The 25,608-nt window shown below is 40.3% G+C and overlaps 1 protein-coding gene and 1 long non-coding RNA gene across 29 annotated transcripts in view; one reads left to right on the top strand and one right to left on the bottom strand.

Moving 5' to 3' along the window:
• LOC105684788 overlaps positions 1-22,117 on the top strand; it is a 115,503-nt gene extending 93,386 nt beyond the window's left edge. For 9 of the 15 annotated variants that reach the window (XR_007277125.1, XR_007277123.1, XR_007277119.1 and 6 more), the window contains exons 3-6: positions 11,307-11,911; positions 12,364-12,460; positions 20,595-20,686; positions 21,963-22,112. This is a non-coding gene — a long non-coding RNA (uncharacterized LOC105684788). Of the gene's footprint in view, positions 1-2,336; positions 3,036-5,977; positions 11,912-12,363; positions 12,461-20,594; positions 20,687-21,962 lie in introns of those variants that run through there. The other 6 variants (XR_007277114.1, XR_007277115.1, XR_007277127.1 and 3 more) reach the window with 5 other exon arrangements.
• The window catches only part of LOC110116932 (DBF4-type zinc finger-containing protein 2 homolog), a 44,067-nt gene continuing 40,001 nt past the window's right edge, over positions 21,543-25,608 (bottom strand). For all 14 annotated transcript variants that reach the window (XR_007277103.1, XR_007277104.1, XR_007277105.1 and 11 more), the window contains 3 exons: positions 22,656-22,780; positions 21,925-22,051; positions 21,543-21,559 (listed from right to left, as the gene is read on the bottom strand). The gene's annotated coding sequence lies outside the window, so the exon portion shown is untranslated. The remainder of the gene's footprint in view (positions 21,560-21,924; positions 22,052-22,655; positions 22,781-25,608) is intronic.

Here is a 25,608-nt window from a genome sequence, read left to right as displayed (position 1 = left end):
GTCGTATCGCTTCTGCTGCAGAGTTCGCCGAATGGAACATATTTTTTAAGCGTCGAAATCGACCCGGCGAATCGACGAAATGCAGATCGCGACGATGTTACGATTGAGAAATTTGCCGTCACTCGCGATACTCACGGTCAAAAATCTCGATATTGTTCCTCGCGGCAATTCAACGAGGAAGAGAATAGAAATTTTGCCCAACTTGGTAGAATCGATACGGAATCGTTACGAGCGAAAGCTCGTAGAGGTACGATTACGTATGATAAGAATACACGCGGATCGTGTCCGATGATTGTTATTTTCTAAAAATATACGATAACAGCGATGGGTAAATATAGAGTATAGGTAGATGTAGTAGGGCTAATAATAACGTTGAGTCGCGGTAATTCCACAGAGCATAGTTCGTGAGCCTGAAACTATCGTGAACGGTTAGCCAGCTCCGCTAGCAGCCCGGGTGTAAACCTATTTCTTTAACGCCTCGTTCTGATTGGTCGTCGTTCTTATCAGCCGATTTCAGATTTTTTATTACTCGACGTCCCCAAGGCTATTCGGCCTGATAAACGAACTAGTCGTTACTAAAGTTTGTCGGTGTTATATATAAGATTATAAAGTTCGCTCGCGCTACACGTACGGAGAAATATTAATTTTTTTCATTAACGCCACAGCGGGACCAACTTGTTACACTCCTAGTCGCTTTAACTTCGAACTACTGTGTACCGCGAACTATGCGCTAATTAAAATGAACGAAAGAAAATAAAAAGATGAAAGAAATTCCGCTTTTGATCCAAAAATAGTTGTTCGCCGGAACGATACGTATGCGTACGCGTATACGCGCTAAGCTGTCGATAAATTGTTGGGAAACAATTGTGACGACGTTCGATCGTATTTTGACGGAGTGGTGCGTAACGATCGTTCGTCGCAACACTGGGCGGATCATTTTTAGAGAAAAATCTTTTTAAAGATCAAAACGAAAGCGAAACTATTCGCCGGCAGCGACTATGATGGGACAGATGTTAAACGCTGATACGAATCCTCCCCTCTATTTTTAAATCATGTGGGTCATTGGCAAGTTTCTTTTGGACGTGGCCCAGCTGTCCGTTCGCGCGGCTCTATATTACAATACTATAAGCGCGGTGGAAGTTTCACGCTGATTACCTACATCCTCTTTTATAAATTTGTAGCTGTCAAGTAGCTCGAGAAAGATGAAAAGAACCGATGTTTGAGATCGGATTCAATTTCCAACGCCGAACACGTCCTCGGAATACAACCGATGTAATCAGAGATCGTTAAATTTCGATGAAAAAAAAAAAAAAAAAATCCGAACATAATTCAGGGAAAAAAAAAATTAGTTCTTATTTCATGAATATCGACTGCGTGCATAATGTAACTTGTAGCCAATTACCGGACAACAGTTGTTCGAATAAAAAATATTGCTCAATCCGTAGCTGTCATGACGCTGTGTACAGGTACCAGAAGCGTAAAAAAACTTTTCATCCGCATAAGCGTACCAACGCGCCAATAAATCTCAAAATACACCACACCGTGTATAGAGAGACTCGGAGATATAACCACAAATTATAACAAATATAAGGGATTGGTCGAAAAATAAATCAAAATCGTGCCAACTTATTAACAGACTAATATCTTTATCTCCGATTCTATTTCTGAATGGTTCAGATGTCACTTGGAAGAGCTAATTAACCGACTAGTCGGATGTTTCAGAGTAGAAGAAGTATCGTTAGCTCGTATACACCGAAACGTAGCGTACTTAGAGCAGGTTCTAAACCAACGGTCTTTGGCTGAAAAGAAAAAAAACAGCGATAGTTTCCGTCCTGCACGTCGGGTGATTCGAAAAAAGCCACGAAAGAAAAAGAAGAAGCGAGTTTCTCCAATCAAAGGAGATTGAAGAACCCCGAGTGTTACGCGCGTACATCCATGAAGTACATACGTATCCGCATGTGAACGGGAATCCATCTCTAGCTCTATCTCGGTCTCTACGGCCTTTTTTCTCCCCTCATCGTTCGTTCCTAACGTTGCGGCGTCGTGACCTGACCTTCCTTATCAACGCTCCGGTACTCTTAAACGGGATTCTGGAGCACCCAATGATTCACGACAACGTTAGGAAAACGAAGGAAACTAGGGAGGATACAATGCTCCTCTTTTTACCCCTTTATACCTGCAGTTCAACGCTTTACTTTACGCTTCATTTCGTTGAGAAGAATTTCGCTGCATGTTATAAATAGTTACTTCGAGTCCCCGAGAATAATAGATACGCACAGGGTCTACGATAATTGAGCGATTAATTATTTAATCGACGTAAATATGTAACAGTATTCAGTAAGTTTTTGACAAGATTGTTTAATAAATGAAAGTCTTCTCTCGAGTCGAATTATACGGTAATTATTACCTCGAGAAAATTACATTCAATGTAGAGTTTTGGGTTTGATAACCCGCGTTGAGCATCATTTTCATCGCGTTTTATTCAAATTGGTAAAATTTTGTAATCCGGCCGTATCTCGTTACCCGTCGGCGTCAACGTGAGACGAAAATTTTACGAGCTTCTAAAATATTCGGAAAAATGAAACCTCTTTTCGAGGTATTATCGAGATTAGGTTGTACCAGCGAAACGAGGTGGGCGAACGTACCGTGTACGTATATCGCATTATACGTGTAACGAATGAAGTGGCGGACATACATTCATTCTTTCATCCTTTAATTTTGCAGCCAATTAAAATTCATGATGCGAATAAAAATAAAAAAAAAAAAAAACATCGTCAGATCGGGTCTTCATTGCCGGAGTCGGTAAATCATATTTGTACGGAATGAACGCCGAGTCTCATTTATACATATAATATATGAACAAAAATACTTCTGACGGAATTCCAAAGTTCACCCCGCACGCCACAGTTACGCTTTGACGACGGTACGAGAGAAGAAGAACTGTGAATTTCTACAAAAAAATCAGCGTTCGTCGCGTCGATGAAAAGTCTTCAAAAGTTCCTGCGCCCGACACGCGGGACGATGTCATGTAATAGGTAAGTAATTTCTTATCAGCCAATGGTCTGTAAACATTTACCAATCCGTGGAGGTCGGCAGCGGTTACATGTATCGTACGTATATACTTGAACCACGTCATCTAATCTACGTTACTATGTACGGACGAGGTTGTATTATTCTGACTTCGTCACGGGTCATGACCTTTAGAGCATCTGAAACGACATTACCATTCCGAGAATCTCGTCAACCGGAATTCACGTTAATTGATCATGTATTATTAAATCAGACGAGGATCATGCGCAGATTATCGATCAATAGCGTACCGATTTTTTCGTATAGGTCGCATCTTTCCATTCCGCTATTAAATTATAAAGTGCCACGTGCTCACGTTCTCGGTGATTCGAATAACGAGAGCCATCGATTTAAGGAAATTACAGTACACCACGTGGCCGAGCAGTAACTTATTTCGATAAGCACGAACTTATGGATCGTAGATGATTGGTATCCCTGGCGCTAACTGGTCAGTGCCTAGAACGTAATCGAGTCACGTTCGCGAAATTGTTATAAATTTATACCTCGCTGTTTATTTACCGGTGTATACGTATATAACGATAATGTTGCGTGGCTTATAGGATAAAATAACGATCGAAAAATAATTAACAACGATCCCGAACACGAAGCGCGATTTCTGAAACATTCTCGTAATTCGAGAAAAAAAGATTAAAAGTCACAAGAGAGAAAAAAGTGTACGGTATAATTCGGAGCAGATTCCGCAGCCTGGAAAAACGGTAATTCAAGCCCACAGAGACACCCGCCGAGCAACTCTTGATTCAATTAGTCGAAAGCTGGCTAACAGTTGCACTGCACTTTAGTCATTGAATTATAACGCTTAAGTTTCGATTCCTTTTTAAAAGTTGAGTTAAAAGTACATTGGGTTTCTGCAGGAATTGCACTCGGATGCACACGGCGCCTCCTCTTATTGAGCACAAATTTTCTCAAATATTGAAAAACTAAATCCATTATGTGAAAATAATGTGAAGATCTCGCGGTTCCTCTGTGAATTTTATCTCGAGTTTTCGTCGCGGTGGACGAATCATTGAGCATTCTCAATTCGAATAATTGAAAAACGTCGCCTCGCGCGAATAGCGTTTGGTACAAGTATACAAGGTACAATTATCAACGGAAATTCCGTTGGGACACAATAATTTTCCGGGCGGAAGGATAAAAAATTTATTCACGGTTAGAAGAAACCGATTCTGTGCGAGGTGAGGTATACAGCGATAGGTGTTGGCGTAGAGAGGAATTAGCCGAGTAACTTACCTTATTACTGCAGCTAGCTAAAGAAGAGTGAAGAAGTAATCCGTTTAGAGAAAAGAAGACGTTAAACACTTCACTAAACACAAGCGAGGATTTACTTGGAGGTAGATACTTATTTTTAATAAAACTACTGAAATCCAGTATTACAAAGTACTAACACTGCTTTAAAAATAACTAGCAACAGGTATCGTTCGTCAAGACGATACTGACACAAGCTCATAGTCCACGTGTATCCGCGGGTCGACTCCTCAAATCTTCTTCGGCAAAATAGAGACGGTGAGAAAAAGAATAGCTGAACTTCGTTCGGTAACGATTAGCGGGTGATATCGTTCACGATACGCAATACAGTGAGGAACGATTTAAAAACTGCTGGAAGAAAATGATTCGTTAATAGAATAAATTAGAAAATTTAATCGCTGCGGAGTTGTTCTTCGCAATTTGCTGGGGAGATGTATACAGCGGGTGATATGAATGAATTGTCACGATTGGGTCGATAACGACTCGTCGACTCTCCCGAGTAAATTAATCCGTAGAAAAGTATATATATAGATATATAAGGGAAAAGTTTTACTCGAGGGGCAGAAGGTAGCGAACCCTTGACGAATGGGAAACAGAATTATCGCCCCGTGATTTTAACGAAGTGATTATAAGAGGAACTCTTCCGTCCGAAATAAAAGAAGGAGAGAAAAAAAAAAAAAAAACGAAAGAAAAAACGTTGGCACAGTCCGCGGTGTCGGACTTTTTAGCTCCGCGATAATGGGGAGCTTCCACCGTCCGACGATTTCACAGTCAGCGGAACAAGAGGGATGATAAAAACTTCATCTCGAATCGAAGAGACGTCCGGAGGATTTCGTACGATTCGTCGTCCTGTCTTCTGAAATATTTGCAACGGTGATCCGGAAATATCATTCGAAATACTCCGTTCCTGATTAACAAGGAAACGACGTCCTGTATCTGACAACACGTGGTTTCACGCGTGCTTGTTGGACGCCATATTTGTTGACGTTGCAGCCCCCACCTGTTCGTGCTCTTCCCTGTTCTCGGTTCGGCCCCCGAACTTCCTGCGGGGCGGGAGAAGAAGAGCTCGAAAGTTCGGTTTGTTCGAAAATTGACCTACTTTTTTTGAAACGATAAAGTTTTTCGGAAATTTCGCATCGCGACTGCACTCTGCGAACGTTGTGTACGGAACCGTTGTTCGATAGCCACCGTAACATCCGAGAGAGTGAAGGTGAAAAAAGAAATCTACGATAAAAACCAAATAGACAAATAGGAGAGTAAAAAAGCGGAAAAGAGCACACGATGGAGAGCCGGAGCAGGCGACACAAACGGAGCAGGCAGGACGGACGCGTGAACTGGTGGTGTAGTGTGCTTTGCGAGGCGATAGAGTAGACAACGATTGCTCGCCTCCGTTCCCTCCGAAACTGAAGTCCACGATCTATTTCTCTTTCTCTCTTTTTCTCTCCATTTTCTCTCTATCGGCTCCCCTCTGCTCCACGTATGTATACATAGCCACGGGCCACACGTCCGCCGACCCACTCCACGCGCACCAGCGAGACGCTCGGCTATCGGAAATTTATTTATGCTCTACGTTAAACGAAATCGAGACAACTAAATAACGAATCCAAGGGTTGGGGGGGGGGGGGGTTGGGGGAAATTGCAGCGGCGCACCTGAGTCGGACGGAAAAATACTCCGGATACCTATACGCCTACGTAATCCCTGAAAATCGCGGTTAGGACGTTCCGCAGAATCGATATATGCAAACCGGTTCTGGATTTTTATCATCGCACCACCGTCTCCGGCCGCGACATAAAGTGAGAAAATTTTCCACTTTTTTTCTTAGCTTTCGCTCAAAGTTTGACCCCTTCCCCTCTGCTTTTTTGGTGATTTTCTTTGCCTCCGCAGCCCATCCCCCGTGGATACGGTGACCTTTTCAACGATGGTCGAACGATACGGGAATTACAGCAACGGAAGCCCTACGTGTAGGAGAAATGAGAGAAAGTGGAATTGGCAGCGAGGGCTGAGAATATATATTCAGAAAGGATAGTGCGCCGGGGGTTAGTCCTCCGGATTTTAGATTTCAACTTTCCTCTCGTCCAGGGATGAAGGGATGAGCGGGTGAGCTAAGAGATCGATTTTGATCGGCTTTCCGAACGCGGCAAGCCCCTCGATGATCTCGTTATCCGCTTAACGCGAAACACGAGAGCCTAAGGCTTATAGTATTAAAAGAAGAGAGAAAAGAGGTGGATGGGAATAAGGCAGGTATTGTATATAGGTGTACATAGGTAGGTACGTACTCGAAAAAATGAAAAGTAGGTAGGGGTAAGCGAGGCGAAACGTATCCGCGGGGCGCAATGGACGATCTTTGGGGAGCGCCGCGCGGCCCGGAAACTGTTGAAAACAAAAAATCATCCGCCTTGCCTCGCGGGTCCGCATTGCCCCAATTCGCCCCATAGGTATTCCGCTATCCTCGAAAGAAATGCGGGAGGGTTGAATAAAATTCATTCGCGCTGACGTCCGTCCGACGAGTCATTAAAAAAGCAATTAGAGTATCGTTGAATTTGAGATTACAAGTTCTCCGGAGTCCCCGAGGACTTCATGGCTTTTCCATAATGTACATCCATGGCGTCTATCCAGTTTGCATTACGAGTTAAGCTCTTTTTATCCGAGATAAATTAGCCAGTGAAATAAATAACCTTATCTTATTCCACCACCTACTTCGGCTATCACCGGGCCTAATTGGAATTATCCCTCCTTTCATCCGGCGTTACAATTTGTCGGCAAGCCAACGGTGATGACATTTTATCTGAATCCTGCGGTCCGCCCGCGAGCACGAGGAAACGCGTTTTTCAATTAAATACCACTTCAGCCGAGTGAACCGGCGCGAAAACAACTCCATTTTCCACCGCTCAATCGAATTCCTCGGAAAACATTGCTCGGCTAACATCGCGCGTTCCGAAATCTGAAAAATTTTTCGTGCAGAATAAACGTCCGATAAGAGTGCCTGGAAAAATTCGCCCCCGATCTCTGCAAGCTAGCCTGGGAAAAATGACAAGTTCCGACCGTTTCACCCAGAAATAATCCGCAACTTTGAAAAGGCTCCGTACGACAATCATACGGGTGGGTTTGGCTCGAATTTACTTTGCTGTAATTTGTACAATATCATCAACAAATATGTGTCCGCAGGAGACGCGCGGTCGTAGCGTAATATACGCGACGTTCAATATTGGTCCGGGGTGGCGGGGGTGTTGGGGGGGGTTTCCGTTAACGGAAGCTCATGGACAGACATAGCGGACTGTACATTAGCCGCGTGCTAACAATAATTATTAAAGCAATAATACGGTGTACGTGTATATCCACCATTATTGGAGAAACCAAATATTTTGACCGCGGGGGAAGAAGAATTGATTATACGTTGAGTATCGGGTTCACTCGCGGTACTGCAGAGTTCGAATAATCGAGAAAATTGCTACGTAGCCCCAGTCAACGGGTACACGTAGAGGTATATATACGTCAGCGGTGAAATCATCGTATCCGTATCTTCGACGATAATGGGTAATACGAAACTACGTCGCGATACAGTTTCCGAGTGCTCGCAGCATCTCACCGGTTGATAAATGAAATATTATAGGAGTGGCCGTTTCGGTTGGCGAGACGTTGGAAATCCCCCCTTCGTCCGCCCTCGATCAAAAAACTCGTCCGTTTAATATCTTTAATATCCTGAAGCTGGTCAATTAGTTTATGGGAAAAGTTCCGGTTGAACGTATAGGAAAAATACGCCAATTTTCTAACCACCGGCAAACGAACCAATCCAAAGCGTCGGGAACGTCAGCCGCTGCTGCTGCACCGGGGTACCGGAAACGAAATATCCTTACAGAGGTTTCTCTCGTCGCTTGCACACTTTGCCAACGAACCTATCGAACCGGTGCTACCCACAGCAGCTCCTCTCGGACTATAATTTGATCGCGTGACTCCGACTCTGAGAAAAAGTTTCCTCGACTTTTCCGCGGAGTATATAAGGTTGGAAAAAGTGGTTCCACGGGGCGAACGCTACGGCAAATTGTACGAGGGGGGTGAGGGTGGATCTGGCTTTGGTCAGCAAAGACTCACTTTGTATATAGTTTTAATTGGTCTTGTTTTCCCATGCCCCGAAGGAACTAAATTCAAATACGGGTAGCGGCGGAACCTGCGAAAGAAATCGGCTAGAAGGGATGAAGTTTGCCAAGAAAAACAGATTGTTGACGAAGTATGGTCGGGGGAGAGAAGAAAAAAAAAGAATTTCGTGGGCGGATATAACTTGTATTTACAAAATGTTGCCGACCAAACATGCGACCATGGGTTTCGAAAACAACCGCATTCGAGAACGTCAAATCAAATTATCGAAATTCTTGATTAGGTATATCGTTTTAGCGAATTACCACTTGATCCCCCGAATCGTATGCGTCGCAAGTGTGCGTAAATATACGGTGGATACACGAGCGGTTCCATAAAATGACAAGTGCTCGAGTGTAAAACATAAATAGGTGAGTATGCATAGAGCGAGTGTTTCACTCCCGGAGGGAATAACGACAGGGGGGCTACATGCAAATACAAAACCACGCCCCACACCCCTCGAGGGACTCACGATACAACCGCAACTGTGAACAATGCTACCGACAGCGGATCCAAATTACGTTAATTGCGACGCATTTCCTAAAGTTTCAATTAACCCCCATTCTATCGAACCGAACCGATCCCGCGCCGGAGACGAGACCCCGTCCACCACCGATGAGGCTCAAGACATCGATTCGACGTCACGAATCACCGCCGAAATTTAGGGGGGTGGGGCCTAATCTCCGATCATATCCGTCGATTCCACTTACTTTTCGACAAAACTCCGCGCTTCGTCGTACCGAAATTACGGACGGTTCAGAACGATTAAAAATCAAAGTTTGAAACTATTACCTCGAGAATCGTGGAGATCTCCGAGATAATTACTGTTTGGTGAAAGATGAAAAACTCGGAACAAGGACGAGCTTTAAATATCTCCGAGAAAAAGCGCACGCATCGGAATCGCTTCGCTCTACACAGAATCGTGTCATGGTATTTTATTTTTCTTTTTCTTCTATTGCTTTTTTTTCATACCGTTCAAATCCCGACTGAACTGGATTGATTTCTTTTTCAGTTTTTTTTTTTTTTTTTTTTTTATTATTTCTTCGTTTATTCAGGTTTTTTTACATTATTTATTTATTTATTTTTTTTTTATCAAATAACCATGAATATATAAGCGTGAATTCAAATACCATCTGTCTATACGAATATAATACTTGATTGAAACACGCAATAGAGGCGCTGGCAACAGCGATACGGGCTTTTAAAAGCTGTACCAGAGGAACCTCTAACTGAAATTGAATACGAAATATTCGCGTAACGAAATTTTTTATCCATTGATTGATTGCCGAAGCCGTAAGTGCGTTCGAATTTCTGTGACACGGGCACTTTAGCCAGTTTAAATTTAAATGAAAAGTGAGTGACGGGAGGAGAGCCGCTGCTTCCACGAGAGGCACACACGTATACCGAAGAACAGCTGAAAACAATTAAAACCAAAAAAAAAAGAAGAAAAGGATATAATGGAAGGATCGCTTTTCTCTTTCGATAGCCTAGAAAATAAGGTGTTTATGATAATTGAAAAAAAAATATTTGCGATTTTTCTCTGCGAGTTGAAACTCGATCGATCAGTTTCCCATCAAGTGGATTTCGGATCGCCGGAGTTTCGTATCGAATCACCCTAGACGCTTTTGTAAGGGTGGACGGAGGGTGTGGCGTTCATTTTCTACAGACATTTGTAGCAGATACCAAAAGCTAATTAGTTCACGGGGCTATTGTTGTAAAGGAGCTTTTATTTTATTTTTTCTCCTCGACTTTTTGTCCTCGGGTTTCGAGTAGGAAAAATATCTTGAGATGTTTTTCTACTAAACTTATATACGGCGCTATTCTCTTCGGCATGGTACGACTCGAGTTACTTAACTACCTGCACGAACGTATCTAGGTACATGAATCGGTATATATACATGCGATATATAAAAAGCAGATAGACTGCACGTCACATTCTGTTCTTTCATTTCGCTACGAAATATTTGTCAAGGCAACATAAAGAAACCGCAACAGCTCGCTGTATCCGTAATTCTTTCTCTTTTTCTTACTCAACGTGAAGTATATAAGAATAGACGAGAGTAATGTGTACCTAATAATGCTGAATATGATATTGCACATCGAGTTCGTCGAATCGTCGTTATTACCTATTCAAAAAGTTGGAGAAAACCGATGAGATAACGAGTTGCAGATTCAACGGAAACGCGAATCCAATACGCGCAAGTTGTAAATTTGAGAGTAACGTCGCGTTCGTTGCACGTATGCATGTGTTATGTACTGACAATAAGTCAAGGATGAAAACGCATCGAGTTACCCCGGTTGTATAATTGAGTGTGGGATTGTATCCTATGTACGATACTGTTCCATTAAGTCAACTGGATAAATGCATCGAGATTACTATTAATGCATTCAACGATGCATCCTATTCCACCGGTGCGATACATTAATCCACACGGCAGTGTTCCCGTCCGCCTGCTCGTCCTGGCGCATGCAACGTAATAACTATTATACCACATATCAAGAGACACGGCGGAGTCCTCGCGCCAAGTACATTCGAAAGAACGGGCGTACCTATACCACGGAGTATCTGACCGGCGCAAAGGCGATTTTCTTCCAATGGAAAACTGGTGGGAGACTATTTCGTTTCTATCAACCAAGTTTTATTTGTATCAAGTCTGATAGCTCTTGAAACTCAACAACTCAAGTTACGATAATTCTCCGAGTTCTATTGGATAAATTGTGACAATTATATTTCAAAGAATTATATAAAAATTGTTACAGTAATTTTAGCGGAATATCTAAAAAAAAAAAAATCATAATTAATCAAAATTGAAATAATGAACAAATTTTTGTTTCTTGATAGATTCTCATCATTTTCAAATTTCCTTCAATCATCGGAGTCCCGACCAAAAATAGAAAAACAAAAATTGCCCAAAAAGTTCTGAACAAAAAATTCCGGCCATCCCAGGAACACGCGCAACTTTTCACCTCTGTGACATTTTATCCTAAGCCCCATATAGTTCTATGATTACGCCACGATTTCGGAATCTCGTCTTTTTTTGCAAAAAATGCAATAACGGTGCGAGAAAAGATTACTGGAAACTTTGTAAGGAATGAATATGAAGCTCTCGACACCCCCGTTCAGTTTTTCATAGACATAAAATCACGTACGTTTGTTCCACGGTATATGCGACAAATTTCCGGCTAAATTTAAATGTTTTGAAAAAATACCGGAATGGAGCCGGATCCATCCGAGTGTCATGAAACGGTGAATTGCGAACGTGAAATTCGGCATTCGGACATCGGAGCGTCTCGTACGTAGATCCTTCTTTTCCGAAGCAACGGCAGTATGGCCGCAGCTGCCGAAGCGACGTCGTCGGGAGCGACATCGATGGCTATCGCGTACATCCTTGGAGAGGAGGAAGAACAAGCTGAAGAGGAGAGAGAGAAAGATGGAGATACATTGAGGTAAATAAAGATTAATACGCAGTTACTGCTGCGCCGTAGTTCTCTGTTTTGGTGAAGTTTAAACGAGCAAAATAGAAAAATCATACGAATCTTTTACATGTCGAGTCAAATTTGCAGTTTTGATTGATTGTGAGTAGTAACTCGGGAAGTAGTGTTCAATTTGATCTACATATTTGGAAAAAGTGCTCAATTTTCAGTAGCTACTGAAAGACCTATATCGTTGGAAATTTCGTGAATTCCGTACCTCGGAAATGTATACACAAGCAGTGGTACGCAATGTTTTTACCGTGACCATCATGTTTTGATGCTCCCGATCTGTACGCGGAACGGTATAATCGGGATTTTGATTTGAAATTATGCTTCATTGCCATTCCATGGACGAATTTATTGATATATTTGAGGTACGATTTTACATGTGACTCGGTTTCTGACATAGTATTTTCGCATTTCAGATTTATGCTTGACAGGCATCAAGTTTGCCTAGTTCTTCGCGATACGGTTCAACTTTCAACTACTGTACGCACGTTGTGCTGAAAAATTCATCTACAGGTAAGAGATAATTATTATTCTCTATACGTTGACTTGTAATAAAATCGGAAGTGGTCTGCAGGATTTGCATTCCTCGAGTCAGAATGCATTCAATGAGCGTACTAGAATTGACATTCTATGAAACGTTACCTTTTGTCTTAAAGAAACGCCAAGCCCATAGCCTTGAGATATTTCTCAGAATCTTAAATCAGAACCAGGAATTTTCGTTAAAGAGTTTCCCACGCAATCTTGATGTATTTTGATCTCAGGAATCTGAATCTGCAAGCGAAATGATTGCAAATGATATTGGTTCACCGTGAGCTCACCCACGCTAATCGTTCAGAAAACACCATCGCTCAGCTGCGTTATACCGTATGAATTCGTGGAATTTAGAAAGAGATTGCGAACTTTTAATTTCTATTCTACGCGCTCACCGTACGTCGGTGCATCGCTAAGCATATCTCACTAACAGCGTACACGATTGCCGTGAACGATGAGTGGATGGATGAATGAATATAAAACTGGATAAATAAATGGATGAATATATAAATGAATGAATAAATAAACAGATGAATAAACACATAAATTTAAAAGCATCGTAATCATGCCAAATAATAAGTTGATGGATTGATCGGCATGATTTCGATCCTAATAGATTGATGTAGACATTCATTTATTCATTCGTAATTCATCAATTTATTGATTCGTTAGATTCAAGATTCATACATGATGCTTATATATCCACTGCCAATGTTGATCAATCGTCGCGTCTATTAAAATAGGTATCAATCATTAGGCATGATTGCGATGCTCCTGAATAATTATGTTCATTCATTCATCCATTCAGTTATTCATCCAATGTTTGATTCATTGAATCAAGACTTTGAACATGACATTCCTGTATCTTTTCTGGATGTTAAGCGATTGTCGCGTATATCAAAGTGAATATCAATAAATCAGGACAATTTCAATCCCTCTGGATCCAAGTATTCCATCATTCATTCCTGCAGTCATTCATTCATTTATTAATTCGTTGGATTCAAGATTCATACATGATGCTCACGTATTCACTCTTAATATCCAGCAATCGTCGCGTATATTGACATTGATATCAATTCAGCGGCATGATTACGATGCTCCGGAATTATTGTGATCATTCATTCATCCATTCAGTTATTCATCCATTGTTTGAGTCATCGAGTCAAGACTTTGAACATGACATCCCTGTATCTATTCTAAATGTTAAGCGATTAACGCGTATATCAAAGTGAATATCAATGAATTAGGACAATTTGAATCCCTGTGAATCCAAGTATTCCATCATTCATTCATGCAGTTATTCATTCATTCATTGATCCGTTGGATTAAAGATTCATTCATGATGCTTACGTATTCACTTTTAATATCCAGCAATCGTCGCGTATATTGACATTGATATCAATTCAGCGGCATGATTACGATGCTCCGGAAGTATTGTGATCATTCATTCATCCATTCAGTGATTCATCCATTGTTTGATTCAATAAATCAAGACTTTGAACATGACATCCCTGTATCTTTTCTGGATGTTAAGCGATTGTCGCGTATATCAAAGTGAATATCAATAAATCGGAACAATTTCAATCCCTGTGAATCCAAGTATTCCATCATTCATTCATGCAGTTATTCATTCATTCATTGATCCGTTGGATTCGAGATTCATTCATGATGCTGACGTATCCACTCTTAATATCCAGCAATCGTCGCGTATATTGACATTGATATCAATTCAGCGGCATGATTACGATGCTCCGGAATCAATGTGTTTATTCATTCATCCATTCAGTAATTTATCCATTGTTTCATTCAATAAATCCAGACTTTGAACATGACATTCCTGTATTTTTTCCGGATGTTGAGCGATTGTCGCGTATATCAAAGTGAATATCAATGAATTAGGACAATTTCAATCCCTGTGAATCCAAGTATTCCATCATTCATTCCTGCAGTCATTCATTCATTTATTGATTCGTTGGATTCAAGATTCATACATGATGCTCACGTATTCACTCTTAATATCCAGCAATCGTCGCGTATATTGACATTGATATCAATTCAGCGGCATGATTACGATGCTCCGGAATTATTGTGATCATCCATTCATCCATTCAGTTATTTATTCATTGTTTAGGTTATCGGATCAAGACTTTGAACATGACATTCCTGTATCTTTTCTGGATGTTAAGCGATTGTCGCGTATATCAAAGTGAATATCAATAAATCGGAACAATTTCAATCCCTGTGAATCCAAGTATTCCATCATTCATTCAGGCAGTTATTCATTCATTCATTGATCCGTCGAATTCAAGATTCATTCATGATGCTGACGTATCCACTCTTAATATCTAGCATAGGTCGCGTATATTGACATTGATATCAATGCAGCGGCATGATTACGATGCTCCGGATTTAATATGATCATTCGTTCATCCATTCAGTAATTTTTCCATTGTTTCATTCAATAAATCCAGACTTTGAACATGACATTCCTGTATCTTTTCTGAATGTTAAGCGATTGTCGCGTATATCAAAGTGAATATCAATGAATTAGGACAATTTCAATCCCTCTGAATCTAAGTATTCCCTCATTCATTCCTGCAGTCATTCATTCATTTATTGATTCGTTGGATTCAAGATTCATTCATGATGCTTACGTATCCACTCTTAATATCCAGCAATCGTCGCGTATATTGACATTGATATCAATTCAGCAGCATGATTACAATGCTCCGGATTTGATGTGATCATTCATTCATCCATTCAGTGATTTAACCATTGTTTGAGTCATCGAATCAAGACTTTGAACATGGAATCCCTGTATCTATTCTAAATGTTAAGCGATTGTCGCGTATATCAAAGTGAATATCAATGAATTAGGTTAATTTCAATCCCTGTGAATCCAAGTATTCCATCTTTCATTCATGCAGTTATTCATTCATTCATTGATCCGTCGGATTCAAGATTCATTCATGATGCTGACGTATCCACTCTTAATATCTAGCATAGGTCGCGTATATTGACATTGATATCAATGCAGCGGCATGATTACGATGCTCCGGATTTAATATGATCATTCGTTCATCCATTCAGTAATTTTTCCATTGTTTCATTCAATAAATCCAGACTTTGAACATGACATTCCTGTATCTTTTCTGAATGTTAAGCGATTGTCGCGTATATCAAAGTGAATATCAATGAATTAGGACAATTTCAATCCCTCTGAATCTAAGTATTCCCTCATTCATTCCTGCAGTCATTCATTCATTTATTGATTCGTTGGATTCAAGATTCATTCATGATGCTTACGTATCCACTCTTAATATCCAGCAATCGTCGCGTATATTGACATTGATATCAATTCAGCAGCATGATTACAATGCTCCGGATTTGATGTGATCATTCATTCATCCATTCAGTTATTCATCTATTGTTTGATTCAATAAATCAAGACTTTGAACATGATATCCCTGTATCTATTCTAAATGTTAAGCGATTGTCGCGTATATCAAAGTGAATATCAATGAATTAGGTTAATTTCAATCCCTGTGAATCCAAGTATTCCATCATTCATTCGGGCAGTTATTCATTCATTCATTGATCCGTCGGATTCAAGATTCATTCATGATGCTGACGTATCCACTCTTAATATCTAGCATAGGTCGCGTATATTGACATTGATATCAATGCAGCGGCATGATTACGATGCTCCGGATTTAATATGATCATTCGTTCATCCATTCAGTGATTCATCCATTGTTTGATTCAATAAATCAAGACTTTGAACATGACATCCCTGTATCTATTCTAAATGTTAAGCGATTAACGCGTATATCAAAGTGAATATCAATGAATTAGGACAATTTCAGTCCCTGTGAATCCAAGTATTTCATCATTCATTCATGCAGTTATTCATTCATTCATTGATCCGTTGGATTCGAGATTCGTTCATGATGCTCACGTATTCACTTTTAATATCCAGCAATCGTCGCGTATATTGACATTGATATCAATTCAGCGGCATGATTACGATGCTCCGGATTTGATGTGATCATTCATTCATCCATTCAGTTATTCATCTATTGTTTGATTCAATAAATCAAGACTTTAAACATGACATCCCTGTATCTATTCTAAATGTTAAGCGATTGTCGCGTATATCAAAGTGGATATCAATGAATTAGGACAATTTCAATCCCTGTGAATCCAAGTATTCCATCATTCATTCCTGCAGTCATTCATTCATTTATTGATTCGTTGGATCTAAGATTCATACATGATGCTCACGTATTCACTCTTAATATCCAGCAATCGTCGCGTATATTGACATTGATATCAATTCAGCGGCATGATTACGATGCTCCGGAATTATTGTGATCATCCATTCATCCATTCAGTTATTTATTCATTGTTTAGGTTATCGGATCAAGACTTTGAACATGACATTCCTGTATCTTTTCTGGATGTTAAGCGATTGTCGCGTATATCAAAGTGAATATCAATGAATCGGAACAATTTCAATCCCTGTGAATCCAAGTATTCCATCATTCATTCGGGCAGTTATTCATTCATTCATTGATCCGTCGGATTCAAGATTCATTCATGATGCTGACGTATCCACTCTTAATATCTAGCATAGGTCGCGTATATTGACATTGATATCAATGCAGCGGCATGATTACGATGCTCCGGATTTAATATGATCATTCGTTCATCCATTCAGTAATTTTTCCATTGTTTCATTCAATAAATCCAGACTTTGAACATGACATTCCTGTATCTTTTCTGAATGTTAAGCGATTGTCGCGTATATCAAAGTGAATATCAATGAATTAGGACAATTTCAATCCCTCTGAATCTAAGTATTCCCTCATTCATTCCTGCAGTCATTCATTCATTTATTGATTCGTTGGATTCAAGATTCATTCATGATGCTTACGTATCCACTCTTAATATCCAGCAATCGTCGCGTATATTGACATTGATATCAATTCAGCAGCATGATTACAATGCTCCGGATTTGATGTGATCATTCATTCATCCATTCAGTTATTCATCTATTGTTTGATTCAATAAATCAAGACTTTGAACATGATATCCCTGTATCTATTCTAAATGTTAAGCGATTGTCGCGTATATCAAAGTGGATATCAATGAATTAGGACAATTTCAATCCCTGTGAATCCAAGTATTCCATCATTCATTCATGCAGTTATTCATTCATTCATTGATCCGTTGGATTCGAGATTCATTCATGATGCTGACGTATCCACTCTTAATATCCAGCAATCGTCGCGTATATTGACATTGATATCAATTCAGCGGCATGATTACGATGCTCCGGAATCAATGTGTTTATTCATTCATCCATTCAGTAATTTATCCATTGTTTCATTCAATAAATCCAGACTTTGAACATGACATTCCTGTATTTTTTCCGGATGTTGAGCAATTGTCGCGTATATCAAAGTGAATATCAATGAATTAGGACAATTTCAATCTCTCTGGATCCAAGTATTCCATCATTCATTCCTGCAGTCATTCATTCATTTATTGATTCGTTGGATTTAAGATTCATACATGATGCTCACGTATTCACTCTTAATATCCAGCAATCGTCGCGTATATTGACATTGATATCAATTCAGCGGCATGATTACGATGCTCCGGAATTATTGTGATCATCCATTCATCCATTCAGTTATTTATTCATTGTTTAGGTTATCGGATCAAGACTTTGAACATGACATTCCTGTATCTTTTCTGGATGTTAAGCGATTGTCGCGTATATCAAAGTGAATATCAATAAATCGGAACAATTCCAATCCCTGTGAATCCAAGTATTCCATCATTCATTCAGGCAGTTATTTATTCATTCATTGATCCGTCGAATTCAAGATTCATTCATGATGCTGACGTATCCACTCTTAATATCTAGCATAGGTCGCGTATATTGACATTGATATCAATGCAGCGGCATGATTACGATGCTCCGAATTTAATATGATCATTCGTTCATCCATTCAGTGATTTATCCATTGTTTGAGTCATCGAATCAAGACTTTGAACATGAAATCCCTGTATCTATTCTAAATGTTAAGCGATTGTCGCGTATATCAAAGTGAATATCAATGAATTAGGTTAATTTCAATCCCTGTGAATCCAAGTATTCCATCATTCATTCATGCAGTTATTCATTCATTCATTGATCCGTTGGATTCAAGATTCATTCATGATGCTCACGTATTCACTTTTAATATCCAGCAATCGTCGCGTATATTGACATTGATATCAATTCAGCGGCATGATTACGATGCTCCGGAAGTATTGTGATCATTCATTCATCCATTCAGTGATTCATCCATTGTTTGATTCAATAAATCAAGACTTTGAACATGACATCCCTGTATCTATTCTAAATGTTAAGCGATTAACGCGTATATCGAAGTGGATATCAATGAATTAGGACAATTTCAATCTCTGTGAATCCAAGTATTCCATCATTCATTCATGCAGTTATTCATTTATTCATTGATCCGTTGGATTCAAGATTCATTCATGATGCCTCCGTATCCACTCTTAATATCCAGCAATCGTCGCGTATATTGACATTGATATCAATTTAGCGGCATGATTACGATGCTCCGGAATCAATGTGTTTATTCATTCATCCATTCAGTAATCTATCCATTGTTTTATTCAATAAATCAAGACTTCGCACATGACATTCCTGTATCTTTTCTGGATGTTAAGCGATTGTCGCGTATATCAAAGTGAATATCAATAAATCAGGACAATTTCAATCCCTGTGAATCCAAGTATTCCATCATTCATTCATGCAGTTATTCATTCATTCATTGATCCTTTGGATTCAAGATTCATTCATGATGCTGACGTATCCACTCTTAATATCCAGCAATCGTCGCGTATATTGACATTGATATCAATTCAGCGGCATGATTACGATGCTCCGGATTTAATGTGATCATTCATTCATCCATTCAGTGATTCATCCATTGTTTGAGTCATCGAATCAAGACTTTGAACATAAAATCCCTGTATCTTTTTCAAATGTTAAGCGATTAACGCGTATATCAAAGTGAATATCAATTAATTGGGACAATTCCAATCCCTGTGAATCCAAGTATTCCATCATTCATTCATGCAGTCATTTATTCATTCATTTGAATAATTCATCACTTGGTATGATTTTTATGCTACTTGATTCACGTGTCCATTCATCCATTGATTCAGTTTTTCAGCTTTTCATTTTTTTCTTCGGCTTATCGAATTGTTAATTCATAAAGGATTTCAATAAAATCAAATGTTAAGCTATCGCCTCGTCTACGATTGCGGACTGTTCAATTGTCAGTCATTAAAAAATCAATTATGATGAATAGTATTTTTGACTGTTGATCAGTTTATTGGTTCTTTGGGAGCACTCATTCATTCATCCATTGATTTATCAACTAATTAATTAAATATTCAATCGAATAATCATTCAATCAGTATGATTCCGATACACCCAAATTTGATCCCATTCATTCATTCATTCATTTATTCAGTCATTCATACATTCATTCATTTATTCAGTCATTCATGCATTCATTCATTTATTCAGTCATTCATACATCCATTCATTCATTCAGTCATTTATACATTCATTCATTAAATTATAAAATGTACACAATTCTTCACTCGAGAAACATCCAAGGCTATAGGCTCACCGGTTTTTTGAAGTGAACAAGCTCATCCATACACTCGAATCTCAGGAATCCGGATGTGGTGTCCAAATTCACTCCAATACCGAATCGAGAAAGTTTGCGCCGTAACTTTGTGCTAAGAACATTCTTCGTCGTTGAAATTTCGATCAATTAGGTATCATCAACAACACATTCATGAACTCCTATGTTATCGCTCATTCAGTTATGATGTTTTTAAGCGCGGGATAGTGGTACCCGTGTTTAATTATCATACTACGTCTATATGTATATGGAATTTGGGAATTTATCATAGATTGAGAAATAATCTCCACTGTTATCATTCGAACCGATTTATTCATATATTTCAAGTTCATGTTTACAATTCTACTTTATTTTTTATGGGAAAATTTTTTCAGGCTTTCAATCAACCACCACGGCGGCTATTCCGTCACAGTACGCATTCAACTTCCAACCACGAAGGGCAGGAGTTATACATGCCCGTTCACAGGTATGAAATAATCATCAGTCAATATGATATAAGATAGTGTATTATGAAAATATATTCAATTTAATATGTTATAACATCACATTAGCAGTAATATATTCTTACATAACGTCATTACAAATGCACTTGTTGTATATTGTAGGTACCCGGAGATGCTGCCGCCGTAGCTGCTGTTTGCCCGGACTCCCCCTGTTCATCAGGGGGAGTCCACTGACCCGTCCCCTGGGACTGCGCGGCCTCCCACCGCCCCCGGGGTCCCAGGGGACCCAGTCCCCGAGGACATGTCTTCGGGGATGCGGTATCCCCGCTGGAGGGGATGCCATATCCCGAGGGACATGTCCTCGGGAACTGGTCTTCGGGGACACGTGTTCCCCCAGGGACACGTCCCCGGAGATGCGGTATCCCCGCTGGAGGGGATGCCGTGTCTTTGGGGGCGTGGCCTTGGGGGAATACGAGTCCTCGAAAAGCCCGGGAAAAGGAGGCCTCAAGCGGACACTTTGTTTTTCGTTTCTCTAGAGAAATCAAGAAAACGAGTGACCGCTTGGGACCTCCTTTTCCCGGGATTTTCGAGGACTCGTATTCCCCCAAGGCCACGCCCCCAAAGACACGGCATTCCCTCCAGCGGGGATACCGCATCTCCGGGGACGTGTCCCTGGGGGAACACGTGTCCCCGAAGACCAGTTCCCGAGGACATGTCCCTCGGGATATGGCATCCCCTCCAGCGGGGATACCGCATCCCCGAAGACATGTCCTCGGGGACTGGGTCCCCTGGGACCCCGGGGGCGGTGGGAGGCCGCGCAGTCCCAGGGGACGGGTCAGTGGACTCCCCCTGATGAACAGGGGGAGTCCGGGCAATGATGTTGGAGGAACTCTGACCTGTAACATGAATAACAAATAAATAATTAGTTAACGCAATACATGACTCAATGTATAACCTATCATGTAACCTAATGTATAACTTATTTTATGACTCAGTATATAAATTTATAAGACGTGTGAATTGTAATAAATTGTACCAAGTTATGTGATAATACATTATTGTCTTGCCTTATTGGCGTGTCTGATGAATTATATTATCACGGTGCATGAATATAATAAGTACATTAAGTAATACTGGGTGATCTGATTTTATGAAGAGGATTTCGAAAATCTTTTCTGAGGGGGTGCAATTCATATACTAAGACTCTAAATGTTGAATCATACTAGGGACCCTCGACAGGGATAAATTAAATGAAACATACCTCTGCAGAAAAGGAGTTGTACGTCTCATGTGTTGCAGATCCATCTCGACTGGGTGAAGACGAAGGGATGTATCTCGTCGAGAAGACTTGGCGATGTCCTGATTTGGTTTTATCACGCAATGGTCATCTACCAGGAAGAAAAACAAATATCACATGTAAAATTCAAGTCACGATGTAACAACCACTCATATTTATATTATTTTTGTATCCACGAATAAGATCAATAAATCTTTCCGTATCTCATTGAGAACGCAAATCGAGTGAATCATTGTAGAATCATCCCGTAAATCCCGAGGAATTTTTCGTAAGCTGCATCGAGTGCAGTAGCAATACGTCTTTTAGCGAAACTCATAACAGAGAACTTAATCGAGCTGCAATGGAGAACAGTCGCTCGTGCGCTTTGAAAAATAATTGATTGACGGCCCAAAGAAATCAGAAAAATTTTGTATAGATAGTTGTTCGAGAATAATAGCTGCATCAAATTCGTATTAGTTAGTTAGATGAATTAATTATTTCATAATTCAAAAACAGAAGAAAACGCGTGATATAATTGAAAAGTAATCTCTCAGAATTCTAAAGGATAATCGTTCATAACCCGGGCGAGTATATTTTTAACGACTGTTTTTAGTATGAATAGTCAGGAGCGCGTGATCAAAATACATAGGTATAGAAACGTTCGCGCGAACGATTCAAGCAATACACAACTAAATTTTATAAGAAAGCTTCCTCACCGTTCTCTCTCTATCGTCGCTCTGAGGAACCCGCATCATTGCTATTGATGTCGCTCCTGATGTCGCTGCTCCTATCGCTGAAGCCATACTGAAGCCGAACTGCCGTTACATCCAAGACGAAAAACCTGCAACACGTATGTACTCTGTTAGCCATGTACCGAATTACACGGCCCCGATCGGATGTTTCGTAAATGGCTGCAATTTATTCGATTACTTCACATATACCGCTTCGTGTATGAATTGATGTACTTGTTAATTAATCATCATCAATCGAATAATTGAAGTCCGAATTGCTTGTATAAAATTTGACTGATGATCGATTGAGACGGTAACGTTTGACGTTCTTTCGATGCAAGAGGTAATGTATTCCTTCTAATTATTCCGGGACGCTTTTTTTACGTTAGAATGCGTAACGAACACAAAGACGTCGATTGAATTAAGCTAGCAATGAATCATATCGAAATATCCTTGACTCTTCACTTTTCTGATCGATAAATTGGAGATAACATGTTCACTTTTGGTAATTGAATTATTTGGCTTGTATAGATTCAAATTTCTGAGATCAGAATGCATAAAAATAGCGTAGGAAAAAAGTTCTAATTTTAATCTCAGATTTTGGAAAATATCGGAGGCTATAGGTTCGGCGTTTTTTTTTTGCAAGAGAAGGTGAGGTATTCGTTCTCCATGATTCGGGGATGCTTTTCCTACGTGAAGATGAGTAACGAACACGATGACTTACAATTAGTACCGATAAGGCTTGCAATAAATTCCATCGGGATGTCCTTAATTTTTCATATCTTATATCGATGAATTGGCAATAACTTATTCAATTTGGAAAAAGAATTACTTGGCCCATTTTTCAAACCCCGAAACTCCAAAGAACCAACCAAAAAAATTAGCAAGGACCATACCACGTGTCCCAGCTTTTACACTACAGTAGGTTTGGTTTCTTACTGTCAGGCGCCAGGTTTACGCTATAGCGGTGAGCCAAATCGTGGTCCGTGAATACACGTGGCGCTATAGCGTAAACTTGGCGCCTGACAGTAGGGACCCAAACCTACTGTAATGTAAACGCTGGGACACATGGTAGCATGGATATATTGAACATATCTACGATGGTAGTCTATCTTCTCTGAGGATTAAGGAATTTCATTTCACGGTTATTTTTGAGGAACGACTTTCTAACGACGATTGATTTGGAGAAATTAATTTACTAGGCGAAGTTTTTTGCACCCGAAGTTATGTATAATACGCGGCTATAGGTATATCCGTATGTTGAAGACCCAAAAAATTGGTCACACAGTTTCGAGAATTCGATTCGTCGAATCCTCTTTTCTTTCGTTCGTTCTGTAATTTTTTTTTTTATCCGACTATCGCAGGGAGCCTAAGGGTGGAAAATGAGAGTCGAACGTCATTTGTCGCGAATTTCGATCGCGAGGGCGAAGTGTGAGGTGCACCACGAGGAGACGTACGACCGAGTAGCCCAAGGTAAGCTATCAGTGCACGTGGTGCGGTTCCAGCTGGTGCTGCTTATCAGTTTATGCAAGAAGTTTGGATTTATGCACCGCGTCTCATTTCATACATAATGCAGGAAAGTTGAAACTATGCATGCGCGATACAACACACGTATGTATAACTACACTCAAGCGCGGGGCACACACACATCGCACAGTTTGCGGGTCTCCCGGTCCTGTAGGACTCATTACGACGATACGACGTTGGCAATAAGGAAACCCGCCCCACAAAGACGAGGCCATAACAATAAGACGATCCTCCAACGTCCTCGTCTTCGTCCTCACGACGAGATTAACTTTCTCGTTTCGCGAAAAAGGTCGAAAAATAAATAGGGCGATGTCGTTTAAAAATCATACATTGTTTTTTTTCGGGGATTTTTTCTTCTCTTTTTTTTCGCTATTCCTGTTCGAGTAATTTCTAAAGTCCGAATATTTCGCTCGGTTTCTTCATGCCGCTGGAAATTAAACTCGTGTGGTCCGGTCGTACGAGCCATTTCTCTTTCCCGCGACGTATTTCTACGTTGATATATCTTCGCCCATTACCTCTTATTGTTTCTATTATTGTTATCTTTATTTCCCTGGTATTTCTTCCTTTCTTTGCATCCAGTTTATATAACTAAAGAATATCTCAGACATTTAAATTGCATCGTTACATCGGAACGGGGCGCCACGCGCAGTAAGCAAAGAAAAATCACAGAACTCGGCGTACACCGGAATCGTATGACGTACGCATGTATACGTTATACATATACCTATACATATCGTACACAAGTATATACATAAAAGTTCGCTTGATGGGAACAAGTAGGGGGGATGGGGATGGAAAATCAGGGCTGAATGACAGTGACGGATGACAGTAAATAAAATATATCATTAAGGGTATCGAGAAAGCTACAGACGAACTTTCGAACAAATTTCCAACGGTGTAATATCTGGAGAAGATCGATGCGACGTGTCCGGATACTTACTCGGATCGCAGCTACTTCGAGTAAAAAGACAGATAACTCGTCGCTTCCGAGACAACAGATACATAATTCTCGCGAGAATTCGCCATTAGGTATTATTACGTGCTTCCGTCCTATTAAATTTCAAGTTTGAAGGTTGCCGCGCGAGAGTGTAAAACTCCTTGATTTAACGTCGCACCGCACCGCACCGCGCCCTCGCCCCCTCGCCCCCTCGCCTCCTACCCCCCCGCAGTTTGGTCGTTCGCGTATATTCCGGGCCTTCAAGAAATGGATCACGATAAATCCTCGGCAATGTTAAGCGTACGTTTCGCCCCATTACCTAAGAAGTATGCAAGAAAACGGCCCACTATTATCCGAAAAGGCCTCCACCGCAAAAAATCTAATGTTATTTCACACGCTGACGTCAGCAATTCGCAAACTCTACAGTCAGCGTTACGAACCTAACGAATACTCGATGTTTCAATAGAAAAAAAA

This window comes from Athalia rosae, chromosome 2 (genome assembly GCF_917208135.1).
Source record: "Athalia rosae chromosome 2, iyAthRosa1.1, whole genome shotgun sequence".
Lineage (NCBI taxonomy): Eukaryota > Metazoa > Arthropoda > Insecta > Hymenoptera > Athaliidae > Athalia > Athalia rosae.
This window is presented reverse-complemented; position numbering and strand designations above follow the sequence as displayed.